At 59.0% G+C, this 15,569-nt stretch overlaps 1 protein-coding gene across 1 annotated transcript in view; it reads right to left on the bottom strand.

Moving 5' to 3' along the window:
* LOC117644910 (neurobeachin) overlaps window positions 1-15,569 on the bottom strand; it is a 170,138-nt gene that overhangs the window by 86,992 nt on the left and 67,577 nt on the right. The gene's annotated exons all lie outside the window — the stretch shown is intronic.

A 15,569-nucleotide genomic window follows, 5' to 3' on the forward strand; every position in this document is an offset into this window, starting at 1 on the left:
TGCCTATAGCTCGGTTCGCGGGCGCTCGGCACACAGTGTGCCACACACGGACCGAGTTCGCGTTCGTTCGCGTTCAGTCCGGCCTCACCGCCTTTTCCGTTTTTGTGTGAACAGCGCCTCGCAGGCACGCAGTGGAACGCGGGGGGTACACAGTGGGCCAGAAGACCGGTGGAGGCGGCCAAAACTCTAGACGCGTTTTGAGCTCCAGAGTCGCTAAACGGGACTCGAACCGAACGTGTGGCCCCACCAATGGATTCCTCGTTCGGAGAGCAATCCATTGGTGGGGTCACACGTTCGGTTCGAGTCCTGTTTAGCGACTCTTGAGCTCAAAACGCGTCTAGAGTTTTGGCCGCCTCCACCGGTTCTCTGGCCCACTGCGGGGTAGTGGAAGCGCCAAGCGCGGCAAGCGCCCCGTTTCCACCAGAGACCGCCCCGCCCCGCCCCGCCCCGCCCCGACGGGCGTTCCGCACAGACTAAGCGCGGCGAGGGCTCCCCGGAGAGCGGCGTCCCCGGAGCGAGTACGCCGTGCCGCCGCGCCGCCTCCGCAATCGCATCCTACTTTGTCCGAGCGAGTTTGCGACCGATGCCGTCCATGTCTGCATTAAAACGGCGCGGAGGTGCTCTCGGGGAAAAAGAGGGGTGGGGTTCGGTTCCTGGTGGTGCGGCGCGGACCCTCGCAGACGACGCGCTCCACGGCGCGCCACGCGATAAGCGGGGGTCCTTACTGACGGCCTCACCTATTTCACGCTATCACCGGAGGGCCGGCGGGGTCCTCCACGGCCCCCGGCAAAAAGCGGTCCAAGCAGGCGGCCTCGGCGGTGTCCTTGGAAAGGACCCGAATCGGTCACGTGACTTCACCAACGCAAAGTGGGCCAGAAGACCGGTGGAGGCGGACAAAACTCCAGACGCGCGGAGGGGAACTCATTGGTGGGGTGATGCGCTTGATTCGAGTCCAAACTGAGCTTACAACGGTGAGCTGGAGTATCGCACCCGAGTTAACGATCCCTGGCCGAGCTGCGCGCCGCGCGCGCCACGGGACGGGTGCTTTAGGCTGGTACCCCCGGCGCCGAGTCCCAGCACGGCTGTTCAAAGCCAGCCCCCCGCGAAAATCGAATTACAAACTTGTCCGGGCTGGACGGGGCGGGGCACATTCATGCCGAATGGACGCGCAGTGCAAAGTTGATCGTGCAAAGTGGGCCAAAGGGGTCGGCAGAGGGGAGCCACCAACGCAGCGACAGCGAGCGAAAAGAGTTGGCAACCCTATTAGCGAATCTGGCGACCGCGGCGACCGCTTACACAGCGGCCGACCGAGGCACAGTGGGCCCGAAGGCCGGTGGAGGCGGCCAAAAACCCGGACGCGTTTTGAGCCCCAGAGTCACCAAACAGGACTCGTACCTAGCTTGTGACCCCACCAATGGATTCCTCGTTCGGAGAGCAATCCATTGGTGGGGTCACACGTTCGGTTCGCGTCCCATTTAGCGACTCTGGAGCTCAAAACGCGTCTAGAGTTTTGGCCGCCTCCACCGGTCTTCTGGCCCACTGTGCCGCAGCCCCACGGCTCGGCCCTTCTTTCAACAAGTAGCAGCATTCACGGTGCCGCGCTGCGTTGCGCGAATGGCCGGCTGAATTACCCCGGGGCTGCGCTGGCTGCGCTGCTGCACTGTACACCGTGCTGCTCATTGTGTGCCTGTCTCTCTCGCACCAAAGCGACTACCTTGCTGAGCATAATTGCCGGAGTGGGAGAGCATGACGAGGGAGAGCAGCATTACCGCGCCAAATTGAAAGAAACGAGGGTCGCTTGCGGAACCAAATAAATATACGCCACTTCCAGAGGCAGCTTTTCAAAGTGTGTGTCTTTTCAGTTGCCTGCCGGAGTCGCGCCTTGCCTTGCCACTCACATTAGTGCGTTTTACTATTCAAAGGGCCAAAAAAATTAAAAAAAAAGTCGCATTTTGAAAAAAAAAAAAAGAATTTCTGCGGTGCGCGTGCGTGGATTGTTCCTCCCAAATAAAAGTGAAATAAAATCCGACGTGTTAAATGGCTTCGTTTTTGGGCGGCGGCGCTCGGCGTGCGCGCTGACGTGGCGATACCGGGTCCGCTAGGCCGCTGTGCTGGCAAGCCTGCCCCCCCCCCCTCCCCCCGCCCCAGCCAGCACCACTCTCACCTGTGCCGCATAATCATCCGCCTGTTCGCAGGGCAGGCCCGGCACACAGTGGGCCAGAAGACCGATGGAGGCGGCCAAAACTCTAGACGCGTTTTGAGCTCCAGAGTCGCTAAACAGGACTCGAACCGAACGTGTGACCCCACCAATGGATTGCTCTTCGAACAAGGAATACATTGGTGGGGTCACACGTTCAGTTCGAGTCCTGTTCAGCGACTCTGCATATACAGATGCATACTTGCAAGTACACACCTACAGATGCATACCTAACCTCTCCAAGTATGCATCTGCAGATGTGTACTCAACTTAGTATGCATCTGTAGACGTGTACTCAGCTGAGTATGCATCTGTAGATGTGTACCCAGCTTAGTATGCATCTGTAGGTGTGTACTTGTAAGTATGCATCTGTAGATGCATACTGAGTACACACTTCAGTTTGTAGAGTAGAGTTTTGGCCGCCTCCACCGGTCTTCTGTCCCACTGTGCGGCAGGGCGAGCACCGTGTGAATGCCAAAAAAAACAAAAAAAAACAACAACACCGGGATGCATGGGAGGCAGCGGCATCAACTTGCGCGATGCGCGGCCGTCCTCGTTGGAAGCGTCTTTGTTGTTGTTGTTACTTGTGTTTTTTTTGTTTTTTGTTTTTTGCTTTTTTGTGCGATCGCCGCACCCAATGCTTCCCCGCCGGGACGCGCCACCTTCCCTCCTTGTTGTTGTTGTTGGCTTACCCCCTCCCCCTCCCCTCGGCCGATCCGGCCCGTCGGCCGGGCGATACAGTGTGCCCTCCCTTTATATCTTCGCCACATCTCCGGAGAACAAGATGAAGCCCGCCAATCCAGCGTGCTTCCTGCTCTCGGGCCGAGCCGAGCCGAGCCGAGGCGTGCCGAGCCGAGCCGAGCCGAGCCGGTTTTCCGGTGCGGGGTCACCTTGACTTGACGGAGGGTCGGCGGGGCCATATATATACCCCTCCGGTATTCCGGACACGAAAAGTACTTGACACGGGAAGTGCGGCCCGGGGGGAGGGGGAGGGGAGGGAGAAAGAGAGGGGGGGGGGGAATCCGCACAAGGAGGAGGATCTGGGCGGAAGCGCCGGGATGGCCGGGGTAAAGTGGTGGGTAGAAACATGTTGCGAGGCTGCTCGGCACGGCACTGTGAGGAGAGCGACCAATCAGAGAAGGGCTGCCGATGAGGCCGTGGCACCTTTGATTAATGGACGAAGTTTGGTGGCTCTTTCGGAGAGAGGCTGGCGTCCGCACCGCCCTGCCCCGCCCCGCCCCGCCCTGCCCCGCCCCGCCACGCCCCGCCCCGCCCCGCCCCGCCCCGCCCCGCCCCGCCACACGTCAAGCTGACACACCTTCCCATCCGCCCTGCTCTGTCTGTGATTTATTTGCCAGTGTGCACACTCGCCGCGCTGGGCTCGGCATTTTATTTGGCCATCCTCTTTCGGTGTTGCCGCCGCCGCTACGCATTTTTCCTCTTGGTTAATCACCCCGAAACGAGAAAGTTTAATTAAGATTTCTTGTGGCGGGGCGGGCCGCCGCACTGGCGGGGCACTGGCAGGCCACTGGTCGGGCCACTCAGGTGGTAATTAAAATACTTGGACAGTGTCGCGTCGCCGGCTTTGGGGCGGATTTGGCGGTGTGGCGGCCTGGCCCGGCGAGGCACAGTGGGCCAGAAGACCGGTGGAGGCGGTCGAAACCCCGGACGCGTTTTGTGCTCCCGAGTCGCTAAATGGGACTCGAGCCGAACGTGTGACCCCACCAATTGCTCTCCGAACGAGGAGTCCATTGGTGGGGTCACACGTTCGGTTCGAGTCCTGTTTAGCGACTCTGGAGCTCAAAACGCGTCTAGAGCTTTGGCTGGGCGCCTGGCGGGGTGTGAGAAGTGGGGCGTGGGAGTGGGGCCCGGCCGGTGAGGCAGTGCTGAGGGCAAGACGGATGGCACACTGCGAGGCCACGCCAGGGCAACGCCAGGGCTACGCAAGGCCGCCGGGCTAGGGGAGGGTTAGGGCGGCAGCGCGGCAAGAAACGCTCCCCCAGATTTACGCAGCAGGCGAGCGAGCAGCATTGTGCGGGGCGTGCGGCTCGCCACGGCGCGGCTGGCTGTTGTCGCACGGCGCCACCAAAAAACCGATTCGCGCGTCTTCGGCAGTCTTCGGCCGCCACCAACACCGGCAGCCCTTCGCACAGTGGGCCAGAAGACCGGTGGAGGCGGCCAAAACTCAAGACGCGTTTTGAGCTCCAAAGTGGCTGAATGGGACTCGAACCGAACGTGTGACCCCACCAATGGATTCCTCGTTCGGAGAGCAATCCATTGGTGGGGTCACACGTTCGGTTCGAGTCCCACTTAGCGACTCTGGAGCTCAAAACGCGTCTAGCATTTCGGCAGCCTCCACCGGTCTTCTGGCCCACTGTGCTTCGCAGTGTAGCCACGCGAGCAGGAGAAAATCCCCGCGCTGCGTCGAAAGGGTTGCCGATATCAGCCTGCCTACTCGCAAAGCAGCATCCTTTGACGCTAGCCTGCCTTTCCTACGGGGCGCCACGACCCGCGCTCTTGCCGCAAAGCTGTTCAAAACGGTCACAAACGTGTCGAAATGGTGGTTCGTCCCGACTTTTGCCCCCTATGGCAGCACCAACGCAGCCTCCCTGTTTAGCTTGCTCATAATTGTTTATTTAGCCGCGGCGGGCGGACACGCTGCCCGACAGCGCGTGACAGGCACGCCGCGCGCGTGCCAAACAGTGCAGTGGAATTGGCAGACCGGCTGGCCGCGCCGTGTCGCGCCGTGCCGTGCCGCTCACTAGACGCCAGTCCGGTCGAACGGCGTCGAGTTAATATTGATGTTTGTCCGGGCATATGAGACGACCGCGCATGCGTCACACACCAGCGCTCTCTCTCTCTCTGTCTCTCTCTCCCTCTCACACACCCGACTGGACTACATACATTTCCAAGTGCACACTGTACTGCTGTCACTGTACAACACACATACAAATACATACAAGAGGAAGTGGTGACCACTAGCGAAAGCCCCCCCCCCCCCCACACACACACACACTCGCCCACTGGAGGGAGCAGCGCTGGTCCGTACAGTGCCGTGGGGGCACGGCATGCAAAATTAAGCGTCCGCCCCGTTGCCAGGTGTTTGACTCTGTCCGCGCCGCGCTGCCCCGCCCCGCCCCGCCGACCGCGGGACGACAGTCGCATAGCGCGGCGACGCGAGGTCGTCAAGACTACATTCCGGAGGTCCCGGAGTCCAGGAGTCCCGGAGGTCAGGACAAAGGCAGCCGGGCCCTTATCCGGGCCGGCCGGATTAGGATTAGGGCTATCGGAGATCAGATTAACGGCGCAGACAACACCCTTGGCTGCGGCGGCGCGGCGGGTCTCTCAGCATGCCCGGCCACGAGTCCCGTTCATCCATCAAACGGGATCACCGCCTTGCCCAGCGCCGCACAGTGGGCCAGAAGACCAGTGGAGGCGGCCGAAACTCTAGACGCGTTTTGAGCTCCAGAGTCGCTAAACGGGACTCGAACCGAACGTGTGACCCCACCAATGGATTCCTCGTTCGGAGAGCAGTCCATTGGTGGGGTCACACGTTCGGTTCGAGTCCCATTTAGCGACTCTGGGGCTCAAAACGCGTCTAGAGTTTTGGCCGCCTCCGCTGGTCTTCTGGCCCACTGTGCGGCCTGAGCCTCCGCCAAACGTTCAAAATAAACAAACAGAACGACAAAGAAAAAAAAAAGGAGGAAAAAAATGTCGAGAGAAAGAATGAAAATAGTGCGGTTTGGCGCCTCGGCTGGCGCCCGTTCGCGATTGGAATGCGGAATCAGGGAGTGAGGGGCGGACGGCAAAACAATCGGAGGCAAAGCGGGCGGCGCGGCGGCGACCAAGGCCCCGATGGCGCCCGATGGTGCTTCAAGCTGATGTGACAGTCATTGTGGGCGCGGCCGCGCGGCATCATGTCAACCTGACAAAAAAAAAAGAGAGTCTCATCGACGAACCGCGGATATTCACCGCAAAAAAAAAGAAAGGAATGAAGAACGAAAAGAAAACGGCGGCGGATGCCGGCGGAACAAAACAACACGGGTTGTGCGGGGCAGGCCGGGCAGGTGAGGCCGCGGGGAAATACAGAGCGACCAGACCGAAACGGGAAGCACGCCGAGCTGCTGCCTCGCACAGTGGGCCAGAAGGCCGGTGGAGACGGACAAAACTCTAGACGCGTTTTGAGCTCCAGAGCTGCAGCGCGCCTGCGGAGTGCCGGGCGGGCCGGCCCGCAGCGCGGCCGAGGCGAGCAAGCTGCCTACCCTCGGATTCACAGGCGCTTGGGGCACGCCAGTGCGACAGAGACTCTCGGAATGAGGAATCCATTGGTGGGGTCACACGTTCGGTTCGAGTCCCATTTAACGACTCTGGAGCTCAAAACGCGTCTAGAGTTTTGGCCGCCTCCACCGGTCTTCTGGCCCACTGTGCCGCAGGGTGCACCGCGCTGCAGCACGGCGAGGCCTTCGACGAGGCCGCCACCGCTGTGGAGGTGCGGCGTAATCCTGGAGCGGCACTCGAAGCGACTCGCCGTAGACGAGGACGGCGAGGACGGCGAGGACGAGGCGGAGGGTTCGGCCTCCCCAGTGGGCCCCCCGCCCCCAGTGGGCCCCCCGCCCCCAGTGGGCCCCCCGCCCCCAGTGGGCCCCCCGCCCCCAGTGGGCCCCCCGCCCCCAGTGGGCCGTCGCCACAATCAGCCATCTGCGTGGCGCGGCGCCGCACTTGCGGCGGTCTGACGCTGCAGCGCCAGTTGCAGCCTTCGCCCCGCCAGATTTACGCAAATCCGATTCGAGGCCCGGCCCTTTGATAACGTGGAATAGAGACAACAAGGTGGGCGGGGCGGGGCGGGGCGGGCCCAAGGTGGTTGGGTCGGGTGCGCGCGGCCGACGAAGCCATTCCCAAGACTTCTTCGCCACAGACAGACAGACAGACGGACGGACGGACAGGCAGGCAGGCAGGCAGACAGACAGAAAGACAGACAGACAGACAGACAGACCGTGCTCAGACACGTGGCAAGCAGAACAAACGAATGCAAGCAAACACTCGGGATCATCAGGCTCGCCTCGCCTCGCCTCCACTCCAACAGGGCGTGCTTAGCGTCCGCGGCTCCGCGCGTGCGGCCGCGGCCTTCCCCGGAAATCAACTCAACGACCCCCTCCATTCCCGCTCCGCCCATCGTCCCCATCGTTTCAATTTTCCCGCCCGATGTGCCCCCACTCCCCGCCGATGGCTGTGCGTGTTGCAGCATTCGCTACACTGCCGTAAATCGCAGGCAGTGGGTATTGCCTCGGGGGTCCGCGCGTAAATCGCCAACCCCTTTTGCCATTCGACCCCCCGGCCTGATCCACCCGCCCATTTTTTTCCCGCTCCCCGCCCATTTTTAAAGCCCCCCCTACCCCCCCCCCTACCCGGAGTCGTCTTACTCCGCTGCTGCTATGGTGCTCTCGCTCGACCCGATTGCAAATTGAAACGGAAACGCTTTGTGCCCAACTCTAGCAGGGCCGCGCTCACACACACACACACACACACACACACACACACACACACACACAGTCCAAATCTACGGTGATGGCTCCGCGCCGACTGGTAATAGCTCTACATGTTGCGTATATCAAACAAAAACAATAGGAAAAAGGCATGAGAGGAGAGAGAGGGAGAGAGAGAGAGAGAGAGAGAGAGAGAGAGAGAGAGAGAGAGGAGAGAGAGAGAGAGAGAGAGGGAGAGAGGATAGGGATGAACCAAAGTTGAGACGAAGGCCAAGAAAAGTGGACGGGCAACATTAATTAAAATCGGAATCACGCCGAGTGGTCTCAAAGTTTGGGCGGGCAATGATTCGGTCGAATAGTCGTGGCGGAAACGGGGAATAAAAGGGGGAGAGAGAGAGAGAGAGAGAGAGAGAGAGAGAGAGAGAGAGAGAGAGAGAGAGGTGGCGGAGCAGAGAATTAGATTGCGTGGCGAGCGCTTGCGTGCGTAAAGTGAACATATTACTCGAATTTGTAGAGCACGGGCGCGTGTGAACGGAAACTAGTGTCGTCAGCGCGCTCGCGAGTCGTGCCGTGCATGTGTGAGCCACTCATTGTCCCAGTTTTGTGTGTGTGTGTGTGTGTGTGTGTGTGGAGCGGGAGGTACTTCGAGGAGGTAGACAGGAATAACGAGGTATTCATCGCCCCGCTAGTCGCAGAAGTCGCACTCCTCGTCTTGTCGACTTGCCAGTCAGTCAGTCCGCCCGAAAGCCGATGGCGGTACGCTGGAAGCATGCTGGAAGCACACTGGAACCGCTGGCACACTGCAAGTACGACTAAGCATGTGGCCATTAGGACCGGCTTCTGTTCCCTCCGGATGGAGCAGGTGCGCCCCTGTCGCCAATTGGGCAAAGTTTCCGCACTCGGCGGGCGTCACGTCGCGGGCCGACAGACGGACGGACAGACAGACAGACAGACGGACGGACAGACAGACAGACCGACAGACAGACAGACAGGCAGACACAACCAGAATGCCGGCACGCCAAGGCACGCCACGGCGTGACTCCCTGCTGGTGTGCCCTGGCCGCCCAGCTCATCCAACCCCAATTTGTCAAGTATTAGCCCAGGCGGCCGGGCAGGCAGGCAGGCGCAGCCAAAGCCAGCACTAATCTTGAGCACCGGACGGCCGAGCCGGATGTCACCGCGGTCGAGAGAGAGAGAGAGAGAGAGAGAGAGAGAGAGAGAGAGAGAGAGAGAGAGAGAGAGAGGGGGGGGGCCTCCACCTCGGTGCTCGTCTTCGCATCAACATTCACATCTGCCAACCCGGGCCAACCTCCGCAACAGGCCTGAGCTGCTCAGGCCGGATGTCTGTCTCTCTCGCACCCTGACGGGGCGTCCCACGAGTGCGAGAGAGACAGAGAGAGGCGCACAGTGGACTAGAGGGCCGGTCGTTTGGGCGGACACAACCTTGGACACGTTTCGAGCTGGACTACCCTCAGTGAAATAGGACTGGAAGGTACATTGGCACCTACGGCTTTCTCTCCGAGGAGTAATCCGTCGTAAAGTGGGCCAGAAGACCGGTGGAGGCGGACATAACTCTAGACGCGTTCCGAGCTCCAGAGTCGCTGAATGGGACTCGAACCGAAACGTGCGACCCCACCAATGGACTCCTCGTTCGGAGGGCAATCCGTTGGTGGGGTCACACTGTCGGTTCGAGTCCTGCTTAGCGACTCTGGAGCTCAAAACGCGTCTTTGGCCGCTACGCCGTTCCGAGGCGCTCGTCCGAGGCGCTGGAATGGGAATGGGGGCGAGGCGGGCGAGGCTGTGGCCGCGGCCGGCAGAAAGAAGCGGATCTGCATTGTTTTACAGACTTTATTACGTGATAAAACTGGTGGCACATACTTTGCGAAGTTTGAGCGAGGCGGCCAGCGGAACAAACGACAGACAAAAAAGGAAAAACAGACTCGGCCGAATGCACGGCCAGAAAGGAGGCCTTACGCGTCCCAACTTTTCCGAGAGCAACAGATACACGCGCGGCGCGGGGTTTTGACCGAGGCCGACCACTTTTTCGTCTCGCGGTTGCTGGGGGCTGCCAGCCAGGGGGCTGCCGGGGGCGGGCAAAGCTTTCCACAACACGATGTACGACAGGCAAGAAAACATTTCCGCCTTCCATTGTTACCCCACGTGGTTTCCCCCGCGAAGGCCCAAGGCCATTTTCCTCTCCACTACACTTACAAAAAGAGCTTGAGATAAAAACACGCCTAGTTCCATCCCGACCTCGTCCCGACCGCACCGCTCGCTTAAAACACAAACAAAGCACTCTGTTCTTCTAGCCAGGGCCCCTCGGCACTCGGTTTCGTTCACGCGATTCCCAGAGTCGTGGCCGCCCCTTCGGCCCCGCCGGCACACCATCAAAAAGAAGAGCCAGGACCCTGACGATGGCGGTGGCCAAACTTAAAGCAACTCGCACTGCCGCCCTGCGAAAAAGCGTGCGGACCCAGTTGGCAACTCTAGCGGGATGGACAGGTCTGTTGCTTCGATTCGACATGTTCCTCATTAGCGCACGGCGGCTAGGGTTGCCAACAGAACGTGGAGTGGCGCGACGAGGAAAAGCCGCCGACTACGTCGGGACGCTGCGTTTGAAGTGAGTGCCCTAGCAGCATTTTAAAGCAGCACTGTGGCAAACGCTTGGCCAGGGTGGCCAGGGCGGCCAGGGTGGCGCAGGTGGCTAAGTCTGCTGCAATGAGGCTGCGACATCTGCTGGGGCACTGGCAAAGTTGCTGACCGCAGCAAGGCCGAGCAAGGCAGCCCCTCCCTGGGCCGCCGTGCCGCCGTGCCCCGCATTCCCTCGCTAAACGGTAAATGGTGGCCGAGAGCACGGCGAGGTAGGGCCGTCGCACAGTGGGCCAGAAGACCGGTGGAAGCGGACAAAACTCTAGACGCGTTCCGAGCTCCAGAGTCGCTGAATGGGACTCGAACCGAAACGTGCGACCCCACCAATGGACTCCTCGTTCGGAGAGCAATCCATTGGTGGTGTCACACGTTCGGTTCGAGACCCATTTAGCGACTCTGGAGCTCAAAACGCGTCGAGAGTTTCGGCCGCCGCCACCGGTCTTCTGGCCCACTGTGCCCCGGCGAGCCGAGGCCAGCCGGTGACGTACACTGTATTCTTCCTCGGCCGGCCTCCAATTTGGGCGCGCGTTTCGAATCCTGGCCGGGCGAGCCGCGCTGTGATTGGACGCGAGCATTATCTGCTGTCTGCGAGGCACAAAGGGAAACGGACGGGGAGGGTTCGAGTCCCGCCAAGTTGTTGCCGTAAGTGCGTCGGAGCGCGGGGGCGGCGAGGGGGCGGCAGCGGGGGGCGGCGCGCTCCGATGTGGCGCAAGGGTCGCCCTTTAACTTGTTAGTGGCAACTATCTCGAGAAGCTGTGCTGTATGCTGTTCGGGAACACATTGCCCAAACTGTACACACGCACACACTCTCACACAGCGGCGTCTTGGCACACACTCCAGAGGACAGGACAGAGAGAATTCAGCTGTGAGTAATCCAGCCTTCCTTGGATCGGGCGGCCTGCCCTGCGTGGCCCAGCGTAGCCCAGCGTAGCCCAGCGCTGCCGCGGGGTGTCCACTACACCGTCAAAAAGACACTATACCGACGTTCCATGACGTTCCCGGAAGTCCCTGAGGCGGCAAGGCGCGGCCTGGCGAGACTGCCGGAAGTCCAATCTTGACTTTCTTTAATGGAGCTGATTGAGCTCGGCCCACCCACCTGCCGCCTCACGACACTCCAGCAAATTCGACCGTTTTAAACATTCAGACAAGGGGCTGTCGCACAATGGGGGGACGCCGAGGAGACCCGGACTGGTTAAACGAGTTAAACCGACTTAAAATTCAGGAATAATGCCAGGCGCTGCATTCGGCGGCCCGGGGGGACGGCGAACTACCATTATGGATCAAGTTGTCCAGGAGATACAAAAAGTTGGTCACCCTATCTTCTCCGGGCGGCGGTGACCCCACGGCTCGCCCCACGGGGCCCGTTGGCCACCCTAGGCCACGCGTCCGGGTCATGAGGCAACTTGTCGCCCGGTTCTGCTACCTTATGAAGGCAGGGCGGGCCGGGTGGGCCCGGGGTGAAGATCGCAATGAGATAACCTAACCTTCATTTGCATGTTTTTGCATACGGCCCGTGCAGCATCCAGCTAGTTTGAAAGTGAGAGGACGGACGGGGCGGCAAGCTGTTCACCGGGCGTGGCCTGGCGTGGCCTGCCGTGGCCTGGGGTGCACGCGGCTGCATGCTAAAAGCGGCCCGATCCTTAATTGAGCCCAGGGACTTGAGTTTCTCTTGGAATTAGTGTGTCGCGATGGCGATAAATTTTTATTCCACCGCCTTTGGCGAGGCCGTGAAAAACGGTTCACGCCTTTCAGGATGGATTCAAGAACCTCGTGAAGGGAGCAGTCCGTTCCTTCTCGAATTTTAGAGATATTTTCAAAACCAGATTGCGTCGTGCCTGACTGATTCAAAAGCCTAAAGGAGTCACTTCACCCTGACATGAAGCCTCCTCTATCATTCCACTACCGACTCAAAACCGCTACTTTCTCTATTTAATTTGGTTTGGATGACATCTCAGCACAGTGTTCAGGCACAAGAAAGGGGCAGGAACAGAAAAGACGTGTGCTACTGAATGGTCGGGGTGCCAACGACACTGCTCGTAATCACCTCATCTCTAATTCCTCCAGTGTCAGCGCCCCTGCTGTATGTGTGTGTGTGTGTGTGTGGAATTGACCGCTAAACTCAGCAGCGCGATACAGGTTGCCGTCCTAATGGCCCTGCCGGCATGCGACCCACATATATACACTGCCCCTCGGGGGCCGGCCGGGCAGTCAGGCTGGCAAGCCCTCCCTCGCTCCCTCCCTCCGGGGGCAGGGAAAGACCTCTTGACCACCCTCGTCAACTCAATCTGTTTTTCCCGGGGGCCAAAAGTGTAAGGGCCCCACAAGGGCGGCGTGGCGACGGCTGGCTGCCCGGGAAAATGGATCAAAGCCCTGACACACGACCTCCGTACCTAGGTGGCCATTCATCCAAGAGAAAAGGGGCCAAGGAAGGAGGCGCACAGTGGGCCAGAAGACCGGTGGAGGCGGCCAAAACTCCAGACGCGTTTTGAGCTCCAGAGTCGCTAAACAGGACTGGAACCGAACGTGCGACTAAGGATTGCCTTTCGAGGTACCATCGTGCGTTTGCTTCGAGGTATTGACAGTGGATTGACTGTGTTCGATTCCCGAAGTATGAAGAGCTCACAGCGTGTCCACAAAGCAGTTCCTTGAAAAGTGAGGGACTCATATCAAGTACGGTTAACCGTCTTGGTCTGCCTTTCAGCAGACATTTGCCTCACTGTGCGGGTACAGGCGGCAGCCTCGAGCAGGCATCGGACGTGGTACATACCTGCAACAGAAGAAGGTGCAGTTAGCACTCTGTCACTCGAAACTCAACCACCTGAACGTTCGATCACTGTCCTGATGTCTACTAGTATTTTCCAAAAGTACGTAGCACAGCAAAAAGACTTGTTGATGGTCCGCACTTTCCCCCAGTTTCCAAATTCCCCAGTTTGAATTTGGAAGAGCTCTGTCAATTTTTTTTTTTTCGCGAAGGAAGCTGGTGTGGGTAATTGCTTTGCGTCCTGTAAAGTTTGTTCAAGTTGAAACGGTTGTCCAAATTTTGTCGCGGAAGAAGAGGAAGCCGAGAGGAAAATAAATTTAATTAGTCGATCGAACCGAAAGTCTCGGGTGGCGCGGAAGGAAACCAAGGGGCTTAAGGGCGTGGCGCAGCAGCAGCACCGGCAAATCGCATTAACACCAAATTATGTGAGAGGGACCATTGTCTGCCTCTCTCTCGCATACAAACACACGCACGGCCCTCGCAGTGGCGGGGACACAGACTCTCTTACCAAAGCCAGACGAGAGAGAGAGAGAGAGAGAGAGAGAGAGAGAGAGAGAGAGAGAGAGAGAGAGAGAGAGAGAGAGAGAGAGAGATGTAAAATCGCGGTCCGCCAAAGTGGCTTGGGAGAAGGGCTTTGGGTTGTGGCCAGGCCGAAGGTAGCAATTGCAGCACTCGGCATTTACAGAATACGGTTCCTTGCCGTCATTATAGCCTGCCGGTCCAGTAATACCCCCTATCTCTCTCTCTCTCTCTCTCTCTCTCTCTCTCTCTCTCTCTCTCTCTCTCTCTCTCTCTCTCAGACAAAAGAAGAGTTTCCGGCTCTTTCTTTCCGTTCTTCGTCTAGTTCGGAAAGTTTGCCACGGCTCCAACCTTCGTCTCACGGCACCAAAGGGGGGAAGGATGGCTAAACTGAGTTTGCTGTGTCTGGGCCGGGCATCACACACCGGTTTGTTTTTGTTTGTTGTTGTTGTTTGTTTTTGTTTTTTAGAAAAAGGAAATGGTAAACGGCCGGCGGAAAAAGGGAAAAATATAGGAAAAGTGCATGGAGCACTCCGGCCGGCGATCGGGGCAGACAGCTGTAATTGAGATCTATGAGATAAAGCGTGGATATGAGAGGCAGAAGGGTCTGTTCCAAACGGCGCGCACTTCGCCGGGAGGAGGGAAAAAACGGAGGGAAAAAGTGGGAGAGGGAGAGAGAGGGAGAAAACGGGGAAAGAAGTACGGCGAGATCTGGAGCAGTTAAAGTGTCCCGCTCCGATTGAGGGGGAGGGCCCGTCGGCTCGGCTCGGCTCGGCACGGCCTGGGAGGGGACGGCGTGGAAAAGTGAAAGCACGCTGTTTTCGGAACGACCGGACATCCCGAGACAACGCCTGGCATAGCCCTGTCATAGCCAAGCTTATCTAGCTGGGCATGCACAGTGGACCAGCAGACCGGTGTGGAGGCGGCCGAAACTCTTGACGCGTTTTGAGCTCCAGAGTCGCTAAAAAGGACTCGAACCGAACGTGTGACCCCACAAATGGATTGCTCTCCGAACGAGGAATCCATTGGTGGGGTCACACGTTCGGTTCGAGACCCATTCGCCGACTCTGAAGCTCAAAACCCATCCGGAATTTCGACCGCCTCCACCGGTCTTCTGGCCCACCGTGAATGTGCGACCGCGAGCAAGCCTGGCCAAGCCTACAGAGAAGCGACTGTAGCCACGGTCCGGATATCATAAAGTGCCAAAGTTTTGCCAGCGGCTGTGCCGGCAAGACAAACTCGTGAGCCAGTCGAGTTGTAAAAGAGTTGTTTCAAGAGCGGCTGGCTGTACCGGGCGGGGTGTGCGCACTAAGTACACACACGCGCACACACACACAGTCGTGCAAACAGCTCGGTGCCCATCTCATACATATTGAGTGACCCTCTCTGCCCCGCTCGTCTGTCCCGCTCGCACAAGTGCCGTTCGGCTAGATGTCTCACTCACTCGTCGACCGACCGCCTTTCCGATTGCAAAAACCGCCCCGCCAGCCAATCGCGGCACCTCTCGGTGGATTCCGCTGCTATTTTTCGAGAGGCATACGGCGCACAGTGGGCCAGAAGACCGGTGGGGGCGGCCACAACTCTAGACGCGTTTTGAGCTCCAGAGTCGCCAAACGGGACTCGAACTGAACGTGTGACCCCACCAATGCTCTCCGAACGAGGAATCCATTGGTGGGGTCACACGTCCGGTTCGAGTCCTGCTTAGCGACTCTGGAGCTCAAAACGCGTCTAGAGTTTTGGCCGCCTCCACCGGTCTTCTGACCCACTGTGCAGCGCCCCGCGTGAAACAACTTTCCTAATGTGACGTATTTATTTCTCCCGGCAGCCATCGCCATCCAAACTGCCGCAAGATACGCCCACAGATCACGCGAGGGAACCACTCCGGCAGAGGCAATTTTTCGCACTGAGCCCCTTTCATACCAAACACACTGGGCACACAATTTTTTTTTCGCCCCGATTT

This window comes from Thrips palmi, unplaced genomic scaffold (assembly GCF_012932325.1).
Source record: "Thrips palmi isolate BJ-2018 unplaced genomic scaffold, TpBJ-2018v1 HiC_scaffold_18, whole genome shotgun sequence".
Taxonomy (NCBI): Eukaryota; Metazoa; Arthropoda; class Insecta; order Thysanoptera; family Thripidae; genus Thrips; species Thrips palmi.